Raw genomic sequence first — 6,000 nt, 5'->3', positions numbered from 1 at the left:
ACAGATCCTGCAGCCTTCCCAGGCAGTCTGCCCATACTAATCAGGTTAGAAGCACTATAACACTCTTACACAGCTGAAACCCTGATTAGCCCTCTGTGAGGCCAAAGACCCGAACTGGGCCCAATGTCTAGAACTCGCCTTATCTCTCTCTCAGAGCCTTTACCCAGCTTTTACAGCAAACTGAAAAGGTTCAGACAAAACAAAAAGCATTTTTCCTAGAAGTTAACATTTTCTAAAACATGTAAGACAAGAACCTGGGACAAATATACCTGCCCTCAAACACTATCCCAGTGTTCTTGTCACATATCCCCCTCCCCTGTTTCGACCTAGGGGCCGGAACACTTGTAGCCCCCAAACAGAAGATGCGAGACAATGCATCTGCGTTGGCCAATTGTGTTCCCGGTCTATGTTCAACAGTAAACTTAAAATCCTGCAACGCTAGAAACCATCTAGTTACCCGAGCATTCTTGCCTCTATTTACATACATCCATTTTAAAGGGGCATGATCCGTCACTAGTCTGAATTGTCTACCCAAGAGGTAATATCTCAAGGTATCTAGTGCCCACTTAATGGCCAAAGCCTCCTTTTCCACAATGGCATACCTTTTTTCATGCTCATTGAGTTTCCTACTCAAATAAATGATAGGGTGTTCGTCCCCATCTCTGGTTTGGGACAGCACAGCACCTATCCCTACCTCTGAGGCATCTGTCTGTACCACAAATTCTTTTGAAAAATCTGGTGTTATCAACACCGGTTGTGAACACAAAGCCACTTTTAACGCTTGGAACGCCTTTTCTGCATCAGGGTTCCATTTCACCACATTTGACTGCTTCCCTTTGGTAAGGTCTGACAACGGCACCGCTGTGGTCGCAAAATTGGGAATAAACCGTCTATAGTACCCAGTAATTCCCAAAAAAGCCCTTACCTGTTTTTTATTCACTGGACGAGGCCAGTTTTGAATAGCATCAACTTTATTCAATTGGGGCCTAATCAGACCTCTGCCTATGGTGAAGCCCAAGTATTTGACCTCCTCCATTGCGAGGCAGCACTTCTTTGGGTTAGCAGTTAACCCTGCCTCTCTGATTGAGTCCAGTACTGCTTGTACTTTAACCAAATGGGACCCCCAGTCTTTACTGTGAATTACCACATCATCCAAATAGGCAGCTGCATATTTTCTATGGGGCCTCAAAATTTTATCCATCGCCCGTTGAAAGGTTGCTGGAGCCCCATGCAACCCAAAGGGTAACATCTTATACTGGTACAGCCCCTCCGGAACCGAAAAGGCTGTTTTTTCTTTGGCGCTATCAGATAAAGGTATTTGCCAGTAACCTTTGGTCAGGTCCAATGTGGTGAGAAACCTGGCTGTTCCCAGCCTTTCTACAAGCTCATCCACACGGGGCATGGGGTATGCGTCAAACTTGGACACCTCATTTAACTTACGAAAGTCATTACAGAAGCGTATGCTACCGTCGGGCTTCGGGATGAGCACTATGGGACTGGACCACTCACTGTTAGACTCCTCTATGACTCCAAGTTCTAACATGGTTTTAACTTCTTTAGAAATAGCTTCTCGCTGAGCTTCAGGAATCCTATATGGCTTTAAATGAACCCTGACCCCTGGTTCTGTGACAATGTCATGTTTTATTATGGTCGTTCGGCCAGGCAGCTCTGAAAATACCTCCCTATTTTGGATGAGAAATTCTTTAACCTGATTGTTCTGATCAGCTGACAATGTCTCTGACACCTTCACTGCGGGAAGCAACCGGGGTGAAGACACCGAAGGGCAAGGCTCCGCTGACAGAGACAACCTATCTTTCCAGGGTTTGATTAAGTTAACATGGTAGATCTGTTCGGGTTTTCTCTTTCCCGGCTGGTATACTTTGTAATTAACCTCATTCACTTTTTCCCTAATCTCAAATGGACCCTGCCATTTAGCTAGGAATTTGCTTTCCACAGTGGGTACCAAAACAAGAACTCTATCTCCAGGAGCAAATTCCCGTATCTTGGCACTCCGGTTATAGACCCTCTGTTGAGCACTTTGGGCCTGTTCCATGTGCTCTCTGACAACAGGTACCACGGCTGCAATCCTATCCTGCATTTGTGTTACATGCTCAATAACGCTTCTATAAGGAGTGGGCTGTCCTTCCCACGTCTCTTTGGCAATATCCAACAGCCCTCTGGGGTGTCTACCATACAACAAATCAAATGGAGAAAACCCCGTAGAGGACTGAGGAACTTCTCTGATGGCCATTAACAAGTAGGGCAACAAACAATCCCAGTTTTTCCCATCTCTCTCAACAACCTTTTTTAACATACTTTTTAATGTTTTATTAAACCTTTCCACCAACCCGTCAGTTTGGGGATGGTAGATGGACGTCCTGAGGTGAGTGACCTTAAATAACTTGCACAATTCTTTCATGATCCTTGACATAAATGGAGTACCTTGGTCAGTCAAAATTTCTTTTGGTATTCCCACTCTACTAAATACCTGCACCAGCTCCCTAGCTATCGCCTTGGTTGTGATAGTGCGTAAAGGGACAGCCTCAGGATATCGAGTGGCATAGTCCATAATTACCAGGATATACTGATGGCCCCGAGCAGACTTTAACAAGGGCCCCACGAGATCCATGGCTATTCTGTCAAACGGGACCTCTATAATAGGCATGGGAACTAGTGGGCTCCTGAAATGGGGTCTAGGGGCATGATACTGGCATTCAGGACAGGAAGAACAATATTCAGACACTTCTTTATAAACCCCTGGCCAAAAGAACCTTTGTAAAACTCTTTCAGTGGTTTTTTCTGCCCCTAAATGTCCTGCGGTAACGTGACTATGAGCTAAATCTAGTACCGTTCTCCTATAAGGCTGGGGAACTACCAACTGTTCCACCACATCCTCACCCCTTTTGACAATGTGGTACAAGAGCTCATTACAGATGGCCATGTGGGGATACGTAACCCTGTCACCTGGTACCACAGGTTCCCCATTAACAATCTTAACATTCTCTCTAGCCTTTATTAAGGTAGGATCCTTTAACTGTTCAGACGCAAACAGATCCTTCTTTACCTCCAGGTCAGGCACGCTTTCAGTTCTAACTACTATGTCTCTGTTCCCAGCAAGAGGGTCCTCACTGGACTCCCCATCTGTCACTTCCCCAGCCAAACTAGCAAAAGGCAAAGGGCCAGAAAGTTCCGAAGACCCACGTACATCCATAAAATCACCGGTATTATCAACTGGCTTTTTACTTCTCACATCTGTAGATAACCGTGATTCCCACAGTTTCCAAAAATGAGGAAAATCCCTCCCTATTATGGCCTCATGCACCAAGGTAGGGACCAGTCCCACTTTAACTATTGCTGACCCACAACAAGTTTCTATATTCACCTCAGCAGTGGCATAATGTTGGGTATCCCCATGTATGCAAGTTACCCCAATAGGTATTTGCTGGACCTTTAAGGGGTTCACTAACCCAGCTTTCACGAGGGTAACTAAACTTCCTGAATCTAGCAAGGCCTCTACCCGGTTACCCTCTAAGAACACATCACACATTTGTTTTTCCAGCTCAGGTGAAGGTACCACAGTACAGGCTAACCTAGCAAAGAAAGACATTCTGCGACATTCAAAGGCAGCATCACATTGCATGGGTTCTTGCGTGACTGGGCAATTGGCAATAACATGACCTGGCATACCACACCTAAAACATTTAATCACACGATTATCAACCCGTTTGGGCAGCATAGACCGTTCTAGCCCCATTGGCCTGTTTCCAGGGCCAGTGTTTACAGTCTCTCCAGCCTTGCGTTCTCTTAACCGCCCAGCAACGTTTTCCCACGGAACAGTCTTACCAGTCTTTACTGAAGGGCGCTGTCGAGGATCTATGGGTTGCTGGGTGGTCATCAGTAGTTCCTCTGCTGCCAAATACCTCTCTACCATGTCCACTAATTGGTCAGCAGTACCCGGGTTTCCATGGCTCACCCACTTGCGCAGGACCATGGGCAAAGATCTCAAGTAGCGGTCCATGACGACTCTTTCCACCATCTGGGGACCAGTTAATGTCTCTGGCTGTAGCCATTTTTTTGTTAGCTGAATAAGGTCGTGCATCTGGGAGCGCGGAGGCTTCTCCATGGCGTACAGCCAACGGTGCACCCGTTGTGCTCGTACTGACAGCGTGACTCCCAGGCGGGTCAGGATCTCAGTCTTTAGTTTATCATAGTCCCGAGCCTCAGCAGGGCTTAAATCAAAGTAAGCTTTTTGGGGCTCACCTGACAGGAAAGGTGCCAGCAGACTGGCCCACTGTGCTTTCGGCCAGTTCTCACGCTCGGCAGTCCTTTCAAACGTGGTCAGATAGGCCTCCACATCATCAGCCTCTGTCATTTTCTGCAGGAAGTGACTGGCCCGTATAGAACTAGAGCTGGTTGGAGCACTGACGGCCACATCTCCAACCCGAGCTGCAAGTCTCTGCACCACTTCTGCTAAGGCCTCTCTATCCTGACGCTGTTGCCTGTAAAGTTCATCAACAACTGCCTGCTGTTGTCTCTTATTTTCCTCCATTGCCACCTGCTGCTGTCTGTTGGCCTCCTGCTGTAGTCTCCAATTTTCCTCCATTGCCACCTGCTGTTGTCTCCTATTTTCCTCCATTGCCACCTGCTGCTGTCGGTTGGCCTCCTGCTGAGCCGCTGTAGCTTGCAGCAAGGCTTTAAGCAGATCCTCCATGTCGACAGATTTTTCAGGCGGCTTTGTAGCTGCTTTCACCCAGGACATATATCAAACCCTCAGGGGTGAGTCTCAGTAACTTCACACTGGGCTGTATCTGCATAAACCACCGTTTTCTGCAGGCCTCACAAAGCTGCTGCTTTCACTTATGCGCAGAACGGTGTGCTCGCATTCTCCACCAAGTTGTAACACTGTAGGGGTGCAAGGCGCCTTTTCCTGGGGAATATGGCCGCACGCAGCAGCTGAGGAACAACACAAGTCCAGTTTCTGGTACAACTGACCCCGGCCAGTTTTATTGAAACAGAAAATAAAACAAACCCCAAAATAAAAATACCTTGCCTGTCCGGCACTAACTAAACATAAGATATTCCTAACTGTCACTAAACAAAACACAGAGTTCTTCAGTACATACTGTATAGCTTACTTGCATCAGAAAACGTGTCTCTCACACACAGATCCTGCAGCCTTCCCAGGCAGTCTGCCCATACTAATCGGGTTAGAAGCACTATAACACTCTTACACAGCTGAAACCCTGATTAGCCCTCTGTGAGGCCAAAGACCCGAACTGGGCCCAATGTCTAGAACTCGCCTTATCTCTCTCTCAGAGCCTTTACCCAGCTTTTACAGCAAACTGAAAAGGTTCAGACAAAACAAAAAGCATTTTTCCTAGAAGTTAACATTTTCTAAAACATGTAAGACAAGAACCTGGGACAAATATACCTGCCCTCAAACACTATCCCAGTGTTCTTGTCACAATATGTTATTAGTTACAAATACATTCTGAGAGAAAGTTGATATACTGTATAAATAACTAATTGTGTCATCACATTTACAGCCCCCTTTCACAGCAGTTGTGGACAGGACGCGGGATACAAGATTACTCATTGGAATCCGGGATATTTCCCCCAGAATCATGAGTCTCTCAGAAATGGTGAGAGTAGGTAAGTATGCTGTGTTAGAAGAAGAAGAAGATGCTGGTGCACACTGTAAGTATGCTGTGTTAGAAGAAGAAAATGATGATGCTGGTGCACACTGTAAGTATGCTGTGTTAGAAGAAGAAGAAGATGCTGGTGCACACTGTAAGTATGCTGTGTTAGAAGAAGAAAATGATGATGCTGGTGCACACTGTAAGTATGCTGTGTTAGAAGAAGAAGAAGATGCTGGTGCACACTGTAAGTATGCTGTGTTAGAAGAAGAAGAAGATGCTGGTGCACACTGTAAGTATGCTGTGTTAGAAGAAGAAGAAGATGATGCTGGTGCACACTGTAAGTATGCTGTGTTAGAAGAAG

Source organism: Pseudophryne corroboree, chromosome 1 (genome assembly GCF_028390025.1).
Source record: "Pseudophryne corroboree isolate aPseCor3 chromosome 1, aPseCor3.hap2, whole genome shotgun sequence".
Classification (NCBI taxonomy): domain Eukaryota; kingdom Metazoa; phylum Chordata; class Amphibia; order Anura; family Myobatrachidae; genus Pseudophryne; species Pseudophryne corroboree.
This window is presented reverse-complemented; position numbering follows the sequence as displayed.